At 40.3% G+C, this 14,846-nt stretch overlaps 1 long non-coding RNA gene across 2 annotated transcripts in view; it reads left to right on the top strand.

Annotated features, from left to right (window-relative positions):
- The first annotated feature begins 8,131 nt into the window (after window positions 1–8,131).
- The window catches only part of LOC142072011 (uncharacterized), an 87,327-nt gene continuing 80,612 nt past the window's right edge, over window positions 8,132–14,846 (top strand). The window contains exons 1-2 of one of the 2 annotated variants that reach the window (XR_012668294.1): window positions 8,132–8,338; window positions 9,189–9,315. This is a non-coding gene — a long non-coding RNA (uncharacterized LOC142072011). The remainder of the gene's footprint in view (window positions 8,339–9,188; window positions 9,316–14,846) is intronic. The other variant, XR_012668295.1, reaches the window with a different exon arrangement.

The following is a 14,846-nucleotide window of genomic DNA, read 5'->3' as shown; positions in this document are numbered from 1 at the left end:
AGCCCCTTTGTTCCTTTCTCCTGCCCCAAACTTATCTTTGTTTCTCTGAGTCCCTCTGAGTTTTTAAATGGTTTCTTTGTTTCACCTTCTGCTGAAATTCCACTGCTGTGAACCCTTGCTCTCTGCACAGAAGTTGGAGAAAACTGATTCAATCTAGGATGCAGTTACTCCTTTGGTCTGCCCAGGCAAGATCTATTCAGCTACTGATAATCTTTAAGGACTGACCTGTTCTTAGGCAGACATGCCAGCACATACTCATCTCCTCAGGTCAAGAAGTGTGTGTCAAGAATACAGTACAGACAATAAGGGTTTAAACACAGTGAGTTCATAATTTCAAACAGAACACAAATTGTAAGTAGACAGATTCCCTAAATCATCATAGGGAATCATGAGGAATCTGAACTACAACGTTTATGACCCACTATAGCAGCATTTCCAAATCAGGGATTTTTCCATTTGTTTTTTGGCCAGAAATTTTTGGTATTTAAATTTGTGTTCAAAAATCAAAATTTCCTATCAACCACTACCACCATTTTTGACCAGCTCTAATTTTACTAATATAAACTCTGGACAGTGCAATGCCGACTTATGCTGGTGCCCTTAGGATCAGGCAGACCAGCTACTCAGGGTCATGGTTTCAACTACTTTATTGAAGAGGAGATGAGCGTTAGCCAAGCTCCTTAATGAACAGACTTCTATGTTTCGGCCCAGCATTCTGAACCCTATCACCCTATAACTTTCACATATAGCAACATAACAAAAGAATAAAAAAAGATTCACATTCTGTCTTCTACTTTTCTTTGAAATGAAGGCTACTACAGAGATGATTTTATTTAGCACATAGCTGAATTTTATAGTGTTTGGGATATGCATTATATTTTAGTTCAAGAGCCAAATTGTATCCAAGTGGAATTGAATGGATTCTTGACGATTTAGTTCTTCGTGTGCAAACAAAAGGCAAACTCTTTTCAATTAACAGTTTATTCTACAAACAGGCTTAGATTTTTATGAATGTGTTAATTATTCAAAATTATGTTATGGATTTTTTTAAATGAGAGCAAGTGTCAGCCTCAGAGACTATTCAGTCTATTTCTTTGATTATTTGCTATTCATAAGCTACAGTTTTCACTATGTGACTGATCGCTTAAGTCACATGAGGTTGTTTCTGTTCCCTAATTGACCACTGAAAGTTTTATAAGCAGAACAAAGGTGGTTGTGGCGCATACATTCACGTGGCTACATTTGCACAAGTATGCATTGTGTTAATGCATACATGAATATTTGTGAAAGTTTCGCTTTCCAAGAACATTCCTTAAAACAAAAAGTCAAAGAAGAGTGAATTACAGGCAATTCAAACACATTTTAGCAAACATATGGGTTTAATTCAACTGAACGTTTGTGAATACTCTATATAGTACCTACCCAACTCTAATCAGTAATATGTATCACTATTCCTGTGAGCTACGAGGAGACTGAAATTAATGAGAAGGCCACCATGTCTTTAGTCCATAAATAAGGTCATTTTTATCAGAGACTAAAAGTATCAGGAATGAAAAGAAGTTCTTAAAAATAAGAGCCAGCTTCCTGTCCCACTGGATACAATCAGATCAGGTAGAAGATTTCCCAGAGATCTGGGGGTACATTGTGTGGGGCATGTCTATTTAAGTTTAGTTATACTAAATGCAAGCTGTTCACAACTGTTTTCTTTGTTGCCGTGTTGTTTTGGGTTTGTTTGGTTTTTTTTGCTGCGCATCATCATTGTTAATGGCCACATGTTTGCAGGGAAGAGACTCCATATTTTTCCTATTGTTCATATTCCTATGACAGCTGCTATGAGGGAGGCACAACATATGAATAACATCCGAAAAACTGAGTCTGTTGCCAACTTTTTCTTTTTTTCAGTTGCTTCCTCTCTCTGATTTCAAAAAAGACTACACACACCCCTTTTTTAAGCCCACTCTCTCCAAAAGAGGCTTTAAGTTCCTCTGTGATGCTTTCTGAGGCAGAGAGAGAAGTCCATAAAATGTGCTGAAACTTTTCAGACTGGTGCAGATAGTGCAGCTTTCATTGGACCAAATAATTCTACCTCATGTTGTTCCATTCATCAAAACTAACATATGCTTTTTATATAATGTATTGTCTTAAATAATGCAATACATATGGGTAAGGCTAACATTAGTAAAATATCAGGTGCCAGAACTGGCTAAAGGTGAGGGAGGGGGTCCATCTCTAACAGTGCCACAAATATGTTTCCATTGGGGACTGTAAGAACATGGGAACGCTAAAATATCACCAAATAAAATAAAAACACTTTCTTTAATAGTAAAAAGAATTATATACATTCTGGGTGTAATTTGTCTCTTTGAAGACAGACAGCAAAAAGTCACTTCATTCCTTGGGTCAGGGTGAATTTCATATTGTATGAAGACCATGCCTGTGAGTTGTTAAGGTCAGATGTTCCCGTCAGGACAGACAGGACTGGTTAGTGTTGAAAAGACCTAAGTAAGCTTGCCTTGTGTCTCTAAAAAAAGGATTAGCAATGGCAAACATACTGGTGTGCCCAGCTGGTACGCAGTTGTTTGATTTTATGTTTGCAGGTTTTTTTTAGAATAGGCCAGATTTTTATTTGGTGGCCGTGGGAGATAGCCATTGTTTTGGTACAGAGAGAACAAGATAAAGGCAGTGGGAGCACTGTTTGCTAGCACTCATTTTTTCTCTCTCCCTCCTGACCCAGGTTTTAAGGCTGCACAGTTCTGTGCCTTACACTGCAATATCCCAAAGAGACCAGTCTATGTAAAGGTCAGTCAGTGCCTGTGCTTTGCTTTCTCTCCAAGGGCTATGAACAAAGTAATGCCAGCAGTTACAAGTTACCATGCAGCTCTTTCTAAGCAAGCACATTTTTCTTAAGGCAAAAGTGTTACAGAGAAAAACAATAGTTCTTATATGCATGCTAAAAGCTTACCAGAAGTCACCCATCAGTCTTATGGGTCCCTTGTAGGCCAAGTCTTTCCAACACTTCTGTAGGGCACAATCATACATACAATCACTGGCCAAAGTGAATAAACTTAATATAATATGTTCCCACAAAGATACTGCATGTGGTTACAGTATCTGTCACAGCAACTACCTCACCAGAACTGAAGATTACAAATCCCATGAGGCACCACAGTAGCATTTTCAAATTGAAATATTTTGGTTTTCAGATGAATTATTTCAGTGTCTGATTTTTCAATGAAAATCAAACTTGTCGATGAAAAATGTTGACAAAAATTTTCATTTTCACTGAAATTTTCTACAGAAAATAAGTACATTTTCCAACCAGCTTTAATAATAACACTCTTGCAGACTCAAGCTCTGCAAAGTAAAGATATTGTTTGTATTACTAATACTGCAGTTTTCTAATGACCCAACCAATCATGTTTTTCCTACAAACATCTGGCACCTTCATCACCTTTGTGTTAGCATAGATGGTCTGCAAATTCTGATAGGTGCATCTGGGCAATAGTATATTCTCATTAAGGTTTGTCCTGGAAAGCCAAATTCAGCTGACCTATGCATCTGAGTAATTCCATCCACCCCAGTGAGTCTTCTTATATGGAAAATGAAAACAGAATTGTAGGAATTGATATTAGCAGCTGACTGCTGTGAGTTCTCTGTTTTAATGTAATGAAGTAAAAAGTAGCTGGCTCTCAAAGTCTGTGCACTACTTAAGTCCCACTTAAATCCTCAAAATAGAGTTTAAAATGGGACCAGCTATGCATTACATGGGTCTTCTGCAAAGGGTTGAATTTCACCCTTAAAGAATAAACAGGGAATAATTCATTTCTTAGATTGTTTAGTTTCTCTTGTACTATTAATACTTTTTGTTCACGTTACTATAACGAAAACAAGAAATGACATACATTTCTTTCCCTTTTTTCCTTTAAATGCATCTTTCCACTATAGTCATCCCTCCAATCTGCCTGTCTGCCTATGAGTTTGGAGAACATGGGTGTTGTAATTTTTAATAACCTGACTACTCACCAAAGAACAGGCAGGCAATGAATGCACATGTAATTGTTATTCACAATAACAAACAAAGTCTGAGCTCTCTGGTGATGGGTTGTCCAGTGGAAAAATTGTGATTTCAAATATGTCACAGCCCTAGTTCTGGAAAACTTGTTGGATTCTGCAGGATTTGGGATAGGTTTTGGTTTTTTAAAAAATATTGTGTTCTGGTTCAATTTTGGACATGTTAAGCCTGGAAAGCTGAATATCTGCTTGTTAAAATTCTAAATAAAGTAGTTAAATGCTGAAGATTAGCAGTTCCATCCTTATAGTGCTGTCTTGAAAACTTTTTTTGGTTCTTGCTGTCTGCATGAATATTTATGAAATTCTGCCTCTACTTAGAATGGGGCCAGCAGTGTAAATTCCTCCCCCCCCCCCCCCGCGACCCCTCTTCCAGCAAGCAAAAGACTGGTCTGTGCATGTGGCCAGTTTTGAGGCCACAAGATTGTGGAAAATTCAGATCCTTACATATACTGCAATAGTTAGAGCTGGGGGGAAAACTTGAGTCATGAATATTCTCCCAAATAAAAGCACTGAGGAGTTTGGGTCACTTCAATTCCTGGGGTACATTCTTTTTGAGTATTGAGATGTAACCCTTCTCCAGGACGTGTGTGGGTTGCAGAGATAATGGTATCCATGGCGAAAGATTTTGATGAAACAGAAGAAAGTTATTTCAGTTCAGAAATACTACATGAGATCACTCTCTTTCCTTTCATTTATACTTCTGACATACAGCTGCATCTTCCTGATCCTGGGCCTGCTTCTATGCTGCCCTCATCTAGATATGCTCTAATCTATACTAGTTGGCTATGGCTCCCATGTACCAGATGGAGATTGGTGGAGCACAACATGTTCTAACCATGCCTCTCGCTCTAACCATGCCTCTCTACCCAGCCTCCCATGCCCTCTAAAGTGAGGCCCACATGAGATTAGCATAGGAGTCAATTATGCAACCCCTACACCAAATGGCAACTTCTCAGAATGGCAAAAAGCAGATGGAGCAAGCCAGTGATTCTGGCCCAAAGTGTCAGTTGTCAGTGATAAATTCATGTGTTTTTTCTTAGGACATGAGGGTCTGATTCTGCCACCCTAGTGCCTGCTGAGTTGTATTTAATGCCTCTAGCAATCCTATTGATTTCAAATGTAATCAACTAAATGCCATACTGGTCTTAACTCTAGGAGCAGATCACTGAAATCGCTAGCACTATTTGTGACGTTAAGTGATTCTCTATGTGAATAAGGGTGGCAGAATCAAGTTCTTAGAAAAGAGCACGTTTCATTTAAAATATATTTTGCCCTTCTGTATATATTCCAGTTCTTCACATATGTTAATTTTAACATTTTTCACATAGTGCAGTAGATGGAAAAAACCTCTAGTTGTCTTGATCAAAAAATAAAACTGCAAGGGGGGAATGGAGATACGGAATGCTATAAAAACCCTTTAAATCTGAATGAGCTTTCATCTCTTTGGTTAGCCTTTATTTTAACCATCCGCACACACAAACTATGTTCCAAGCTTACGAGCCAGGAGCCTAGTAGAGTTCCATCAAGTTTATAAAATATGCCAGTTTGGATGCTCTGGGATAGTATTTACCACTGTTTGGCATCACTTACCTTAAACAAGAACATCTTTGCACATCTAGAATGCCTTGATAAGAGCTATACCTGCTTCCTAGAGGAGTGATTTGCACTCATAAAAAAGTCACATGTGAAAAACATCTTGGAATAAGTGATCAGTAAAAAAAAAAAAAAAAAATCCAGTAATTCCATTCTAGTCCATCCAGTAATTCCACCTTTCATCTCTGAAATGGCCTGCTTCCTGGCCAGACTATATCTCCCATAATGCATCCAGAATTATGTGACTTCCACAATGCACCACCACACAGCTGAGTCAGAAGGAAATCAACACATTGCGTACGGGAGATGTAGTCCTCCAGGGACCCTGACCCATAAGGGGGCCAGAACTAAAATTCCTGCATGGCTATGTGCCACAAAAGGGAAATGAAGTTTAATGTTTTCTGGATCTGATTCAAAAGGAAACATTTCAGGTCAATTAAAAAAATGCAATATGGGTCAAACCAACCCAAAACGAATTACTTCATTTCAATTTTCCCAGTAGAAAATGAAAATTATTCCAATAGAAAATTCCTCGTCAGCTCACGGCTGGGGAGATTTTGGTTTTAATGGGCATTTGCCTTTTAGCCATCTTTTTCACCTAAAATGTTGGCATTTTCCTGGCTGGTAGCCATATAAATCTTTAGGAGGACACGTCTTTGTGTACATGCTTGCAATATCCAAAGGGCGAGGGAAAGAGCTTCCTGAAACCTCCAGTGAAACACTTCACTAAAGGTTGCACTATACTCAGTGATGTAATGTAACCCTGTAGATGAGGAATTGTGGAATGCTCTCCACATGCCAGTGGTTACAGCAGTCTTCTCTTCGCTGAGTCTGTGAGAACAATTCTCACTACCAGAAAAAAATTTACATTTTCACAATTCCATGAAATCTGCAAATATTCCTCCCCCATGTACACATAAAAAAGAAACACATCTGTGTCTCGCCACAAGTGAAAAATTTCACTGTGGAAAAAACCCAGTATTTTTTTAAAAGGCAAAATTTCATCCTGAGGGGAAAAATTGGCGGGGGGCGGGGGAGGGGATTCTTTTGACACCCTGTGAAATCTGGCCATGTTTGAAGTGAGCAAAATGGCAAATTTTTATCCTGGATCAAATTTCTAAATTTCTCTCCTAGAATATGTTCATTACCACATAACTTGGAAAGTAGTCTCTATTCAGACAGCTGCAGCCATGGTCCTGCATAGCTGAATAGATACAAAGCTTACTTCCCTGCCATTCTGCAGAATACCATTTTATCTCTTCAGCTATATTTTGTGAGCTTTGTTGGCCAGGTGAAGACAAAAATGTTTCCACCCTAAATATTAACACTGAATGTCTACTTCCTAAGTTTGGGGGAATGTCATGTGAACTCCTCCACAGGTGTTCCACTATCCATTAGCTACAGGGGATTTAAAATGGGGCCTTATTTGGAGGAAAGGCTGAAAGAATGAATTGGGGTTTTGTCGGAATGTTCTGCAATCTGAACTTTGGAAAAAGAACATAAAAATAATTTGCTCTAGACCTAAAATTATTTAACAAATGAAATGACTGCATCACCCAAACATTTAGCATTCCCAAACACCTCATCACCTGGTGCAGTTAGGAACCTTTGCTGTGTCTGGTTAGCAGTAATTTCTGTCAATGTGTGTTAGCCACAGCGCTGAGGTATTTTTTTTATTAAAGCTATTGAAACTGGAATCAATTCCTCTCAGAGTTATGCCTCTCAGCTGTTTCTCATTCCATGGCTAATTTTACAGCCAGCCAAATTTACCTGTACCACCCACAGAGCTTGTTTTCTGAGAGGAAAATTATGGGGGTGCATTAGTATGAAATAAGGCCTCCTTGTCTCGACTATCATCATTCAGAGCAGGAAAGTGGTGCAGGAACAGAGACGTGTGATTGGGACTACAGGCCACCCTCAGTCTCTGCTTTGAGACACAGGTATTAGTTGAACACATGCCGCTCACTCTTTCCTAGCATACTCTCTCCAACGCTGCATGTTGTGGAGAAGGCTTCATAGTTTTAATAGAAATTATGTTTGTTCTCCATGTCAGTGGAAGAAAGAGGAACCAGTTTATTTTTCCGCAGGGATGTATTCCTGCAGAATTTGTTGAGCGTTGGGTTGCATAGTGTACTTTAGGGCAGTGGTCTCCAAAGTGGGGTGCGCAAGACGATCGATGGGGGGGCGCAGCAGGAGGAGCGCCCCCGGAGCAAAAGGGCGGCGCGGCAGGACCAGCACCGCCGCAGGGGCCGAGGGCGGGGGAAAGGGCGGCCCTGAGCCCTCCGGCCCGTGGAGGAGCAGAGGCAGCAGCGCAGGCAGCGGCGGGAGAGAAGCGGCACTTTCCCCTTCAAAGCCGGCCGGAGAGAAGCGGCGCTTTGAAGGGGAAAGCGCGGCTTCTCTCCGGCCGCTGGCTGCGCGGCTGCCCCTGCTCCTGCTCCTGCTGAGTCCCCCGGCCGGTGCTCGCAGGGCCGCGTTCCGAAAGGGGCTTTAGAGCAGCAGGCCAGGGCCCCGGGGCCCCCTTAGCCCAGGGCCCTGAAGCCCCTAAAGCCCCTGCCTGCCGGGGGTGGGGGAGCAGCTCCCAGAATCGCGGCCCCCAGAATCGTGGCCATGGGGGTGGTGCTGCGCTGCGCAGAGCCACCTGCACACCCCCTGCACCAAACAGGAGCTGCCCCAGGTAAGTGCTCTGCACCGCCTGCCTGCCCCAGCCCTGAGCCTCCTCCCGCACCCCCACCCTGAGCGCCCTCCTGCACCCTAACTCCCTCCCAGACCCCGCACCCCCACCCTGAGCGCCCGCTGTATCACAAAGTGTGAAACCAAGATTTTCAAAAATAATAAAGCATATTCCATCACATTGCTCTCACTAAAAATATTAATAATAATAATTTTTGTAGTGAGAGCAAAAAGGTTTTTTGTACCATTAATACATAAAATAATTTTTTTTAAATATTGTTTATTTCATCTTTATCTCATTGTTTTTTAATTTCTATTTTTTGTGTATGTTTTATAATTTACACAATATAGTAGTACCATAGTACATGTGTATAATTTATACATAAATAAATATACATATATTGGGGGTGCGTGCTCAAAAATTTTTTACTAATAGGGGTGCGCAATCAAAAAAGTTTGGAGGCCACTGCTTTCGGTAACACATTAAATGTTTTGAATAGTATATTATGCTTGTATTCACCTTATTAAGTCAGCCATCACACAGCACAGTTCCACTCTTCCAGCCATTTCCCTATATTTTAGTCATTTGTTTTCCCACAACTAGTAGGCAGCTGAAAATATCAGTCTGATTTTCCTGGTGAGACAAGCTTAGGGCCTCATCCTACAAAACTTTACTTAGATGAGTGATCTCTGCACATTTGAGCAACTATATCTACTCCAATTCAATACTTGTGGAACTAATCATGTGAATACAGACTATTCATATGAATAAGTGTTGACAGGGTTGGGCCCCTACAGTTTGGAAAGCTGAGTTTTTCCATAAAGAAATGTGATTTTTTTTCATATTTCTGCAGGTTGCACATCTGCCCCTAGTCAATCATTACAGTCCCAGCTTCAGCAGACAAAGAATAATTTTCCATACATTTATTATATCTAAACATACTGCATGTATATGAAAACTAAATGAGACAATAACACATGGTGAGTATTACGATTTTTGTAATGTCTAATATAATTTGTCTTAAAGATAAAACAAGACATTTGACCGAACTCATTTCATTCCATATATTCCCATGGAAAATATTAATATGCACCTTATATCTATACACAAACACACAAATCAGGGAATCTATCTCCTTGCAAATCTTTCAGACAGCCCCACAAAAAGCCCATTTAGTTGGGCTTTGTGGTGAGGTGGATGAAAAATTCTTCTATTCTGAACGCTTTGGTGAGTTTTAGGGCATCTTACAACCTAAGATGCATTGTCAACTGTTGTAATATGTATGATTTAATACATGATGTCCCCTTTATGTGTACACAGAATGTTTGCTACAAAATTATACAGAATCTATTATTGTCAAAATAAAACCAGTTCTGTGTTTTTACAGCACCTCGCCTAATGGGGCCGTGGTCCATGACCACAACTCCTAGGCTCCATGGTAATACAAACAGTGCATACTAAATAATAAATAATAATATATCCATAGTCAGTGACAAGTTGCTCACTCTGGACACAGTTCAACAAAGCACACAAACACACAATTAAGTCCATCCTCATTCAAAAAAAGCACTTCAGCATATTTCCAGAGTTAGGCATCTGCTTAAGAGCTTTGCTAATCGTGACCATTATTGAAAACTCTAGAGGTTCCCCACGTTTTGTTTCATCCACAGTGACCAAGTATAATGTGACAATTCTTTTGCTGAACTCCTTTTGTATGTTGGTGCACTTACCAGGTATTTGTGATACTTAGTTGTTTGTTTTGTTTTAAGTGATGCAGTTGTTACAGAGTCTGCCTGACTAAAAATAAGGTTGTACAGTTACACGAGGATGAAAATCAGGAGACATGGAGTAGATGCTGAAGGTAAATAACAAACTCTGGCCCCTGCATAAGTTTTCATAGAATATCAGGGTTGGAAGGGACCTCAGGAGGTCATCTAGTCCAACACCCTGCTCAAAGCAGGACTAATCCTCCACTAAACGATCCCAGCCAGGGCTTTGTCAAGCCTGACCTTAAAAACTTCTAAGGAAGGGGATTCCACCACCTCCCTAGGTAATGCATTCCATTGTTTCACCACCCTCCTAGTGAAAAAGTTTTTCCTAATATCCAACCTAAATCTCCCCCACTGCAACTTGAGACCATTACTCCTTGTCCTGTCATCTGCTATCACTGAGAATAGTCTAGATCCATCCTCTTCGGACCCCCTTTCAGGTAGTTGAAAGCAGCTATCAAATCCCCCCTCATTCTTCTCTTCTGCAGACTAAATAATCCCAGTTCCCTCAGCCTCTCCTCATAAGTCATGTGCTCCAGACCCCTAATCATTTTTGATGCCCTCCGCTGGACTCTTTCCAATTTTTCCACATCCTTCTTGTAGTGTGGGGCCCAAAACTGGACACAGTACTCCAGATAAGGCCTCACCAATGCCTAATAGAGGGGAATGATCATGTCCCTCGATCCGCTGGCAGTGCTCCTACTTTAACAGCATTTTGGGCTGTGTATCTTCTTGACAACAAGGGCACACTGACTCATATCCAGCTTCTCGTCCACTGAATTCCCTAGGTCCTTTTTTGCAGAACTGCTGCCTAGCTGCTTGGTCCCTTGTCTGTAGCAGTGCATGGGATTCTTCTGTCCTAAGTGCAGGACTCTGCACTTGTCCTTGTTGAACCTCATCAGATTTCTTTTGGCTCAATCCTCTAATTTGTCTAGGGCCCTCTGTATCCTATCCCTACCCTCCAGTTTAGTGTCATTTGCAAACTTGCTGAGGGTACAATCCACACAATCCTCCAGATAATTAATGAAGATCTTGAACAAAACTGGCTGTAGGACCGACCCTTGGGTCACTCCTCTTGGTACCGGGTGCCAACTAGATGTGGAGCCATTGATCACTACCCGTTGAGCCCGATGATCTAGCCAGCTTTTTATCCACCTTATAGTCCATTCATCCAGCCCATACTTCTTTAACTTGCTGGCAAGAATACTGCGGGAGACCGTATCAAAAGCTTTGCTAAAGTCAAGAAATAACATGTCCACTGCATTCCCCTCATCCACAGAGCCTGTTATCTCATCATAGAAGGCAATTAGGATAGTCAGGCATGTTTTCTGAACTTGTAACTGAATATATTTAATCTTTTTTTTTTTTTGGCGCTTTTTTTGGCAGCAGTTATATTGGGGGTAGGGGCTGTGTTGGGTAAATAATACATTTAAAACAAAAGTTGAGATTTTTTAAACTTGCTCTCTCGATCATTTCATTAGACTGCATTGTGCAAATGTTGTTGAGTTACACATTAAAGTTAGCAAAAATAAATAAATCATAAAGCAAGAAAAAGTAGAGTGCAATCCCCCGCCCCCCCCTCAACACACACACACAATAAATTATCGAAGGAAGACAAAAGAGGTTCATTAAAAGGTAGGTAGTCAAAACCTGTAAGCTTATTTCTGATTTCTTGGTAGGAACAAGGTGCTTCTTAGCACTGGAAAAAGAGAGACTCCCACTGTCATAAATATAAAGGGAAGGGTAACCACCTTTCTGTATACAGTGCTATAAAATCCCTCCTGGCCAGAAGCAACATTGTGTTACCTGTAAAGGGTTAAGAAGCTCAGCTTACCTGGCTGGCACTGACCAAAAGGACCAATAAGGGAACAAGATACTTTCAAATCTTGTGGGGGGGGAGGGGGGAAGGCTTTTGTTTGTGCTCTTTGTTTATGGGGTTGTTCTCACTTGGGACTGAGAGAGGCCAGACAGAAATCCATTTTCTCCAACCCATCCGAATCCATGTCTCCAATACTGCAACCAGTATAGGTAAGCCAGGCAAGGCAGATTAGTTTATCTTTTGTTTTATGTGAATTTTCCCTGTGTTAAGAGAGAGGTTTATTCCTGTTTTCTGTAACTTTACGGTTTTGCCCAGAGGGGGATCCTCTGTGTTTTGAATCTGAATACCCTGTAAAGTATTTTCCATCCTGATTTTACAGAGGTGATTCTTTTACCTTTTCTTTAATTAAAATTCTTCTTTTAAGAACCTGATTGATTTTTTCCTTGTTCTTAAGATCCAAGGGTTTGGGTCTGTGTTCACCTGTACAAATTGGTGAGGATTATTATCAAGCCTTCCCCAGGAAAAGAGGTGTAGGGCTTGGGGGGGATATTTTGGGGAAAGACATCTCCAAGTGGTCTCTTTCCATGTTCTTTGTTTAAAACGCTTGGTGGTGGCAGCATACTGTTCAAGGCCAAGGCAAAGTTGGTATGTTGGGGAAGTTTTTAACCTAAGCTGGTAAGAATAAGCTTAGGGGGTCTTTCATCTGTACCCTAGAGTTCAGAGTGGAGAAGGAACCCTGACCCCCCCCCCACACACACACACAACACAATTCATTGGTTTGAAAAGGTTGGGGTTACACTTATACAAAAGTTCACTGAAAATACAGAAATACACCCTGTGATTGCTATACAATTTAGTTTCCTTTCTTAGAATATGGGTAAAATCATCCTTCAAAAATAACTAAGAGTCAGGATACATTGGATTGCTTTTTTTTTATAATACAGGTAGCGGTTTCTTTTAATGTACTAGCAGACTGCATAGTTGTCTTTATAGGTACAATCCTACAATTGCTCACTTCTCTGGCTCTATTAAAATTAAACTCGTAGTCAAGTGTTTAGCTGGACTGGAGCCACAGTGCTCTGCACTTTGCATGATCCAAGCCTAAATTCCTAACATCTCACCCTCTCTGCTACACCCATTACACTTCTCGTAATTTGTGGTTGCTCTGTAACGTCACCCAACATGTTTTCTCTGCTTCTGTTACTTCCCAAAAGATGTGTATATATAGCTTTTAAAAATGCAGGTACCCCCAAGAAATAGAAGATTACACTAAAAGGCCCTTGGACAAGAAAGATGCTTTTATGCCCATTGTCCCTTGATCAGAAGTGACTGTGATGTTTAACTTTTATCCCCTGAAGTACTGCCACTGAAAGCAATACTTCTGCAAATGACATTTCTCCCTTGGAAAGGATGATTGGACAAAGTTTCAGTATAGCTATTCAAAGTTCTTATAGGGATAGTCTTGAGCAAGAATTGCTGGTGCAATTGTTGCATCTTCCATTCTAACCCGTGCCTAGAAAATATTTGGAGCCCTCCACATTTTTATTGTAAAGACTACTTAAAAGAATTACAACTGGGTTTTTAAAGGAGACAAGTAGGTCTTAAGGCATAACATAATAAGCCCAGGAAGTCTTTATGGGGAATATTAAATTCATATCCTTTGATGAAGTAAATAGGAAGGAAAGACCTGTCAGTTCAGACATGAAAAACTGCTTTATGACACAATGACCTTTCTATAGTTTTGCTGCAAACGCTCACAAAGGAAGCATCTCCCTTCTCCTCAAGCATTAATCACAGGAGCTCCACTGTGTCACCTGTCTTAATTTAAACAAGAAAAATACAGACTCCAAGACCCTTTTGATAATGCTAGTCTGCAGTGCAGACTATCAAATTGAACAAAAATGCTCAGTACAGGTCAGGAAAGAAAAAAAAAAGATAAAATAAATCTTATTTTGCTATTGGCAAGGGCAGAGATTTAGACAAAAAAATAGAAAATTGAATAATTGAACTTATCTTTCACAGAATGCGATAGTATTTCTCTATTGCACTGACCCCCCCAAAGATGTTATTCGTGTTCATTCTAAAAAATTAGGGGAAGCAGGCTTGCTGTGCCAGAAAACTCTCCAAGGACACTAAATAAATAATGTGGGGAAAGAAGCATTATAAAACCAATTAAAGTAGTAGAAGAAATATTAAGCTTCCCTCAGACTCTTCCTTTGAAATTAAGTTATTCTCTACAGTTTTCCAGTAGGCAGGTTTCCCAAGCACAGATACTTAAAGAGATTCCTCCCCTTTCATACCACTCTCACCTGCTTTAATTTACATTACATCTCCTTTCTTGTGTAGCAGCAAGAAGCATCTCGGCTTGTGCTGAACATTTTTGGTTGGCCAGAATGGCCATTAACTTACCATACTGAAAATATGCTGAGAATTATTCTTAAAAGATTGAGGTACTGTGAAAGATCAAAATGGTATATACAAAGCTGGCAGTGATAATCAATCTGCTTCTCCAAACACAATGCAGTGTAATCATCTTTCTTATAAAAGCTTGAGTTCTTCTTTCAACACAGTAAATTACACAAAATGCTGGGGATTAGAAATACTTTCTCACCATTGGTTGAATCCCATGCAGCTGACTCACTGGGGATTCAGCAGCCACTAGAGGGGAGACAGTCCCTAGTCAAGAGTACTGAGACAGCTGACTGGAGCTAATAAGTCACATATCTAGGGTCCAATTTACTACTCTGCACCTGTGCACAATGTATTTCATAAGCAAACCACAAAGTTCACAGTTGTCCTAGTTATTTAAGTTCTACATCAGTGATATGTGGGGAAAACTGTGTGTATTACTCAGCCTTTTAATTACCAACCCCAAGATGCTGGTAGTGTGTTTTTAATTTCTCAAAGCTTTTCCCTTTAAGAA

Source organism: Caretta caretta, chromosome 5, assembly GCF_965140235.1.
Source record: "Caretta caretta isolate rCarCar2 chromosome 5, rCarCar1.hap1, whole genome shotgun sequence".
NCBI classification, from domain to species: Eukaryota; Metazoa; Chordata; order Testudines; family Cheloniidae; genus Caretta; species Caretta caretta.
The sequence above is the reverse complement of the archived record's forward strand: the minus strand, read 5'-3'. Positions and strand labels throughout refer to the sequence as shown.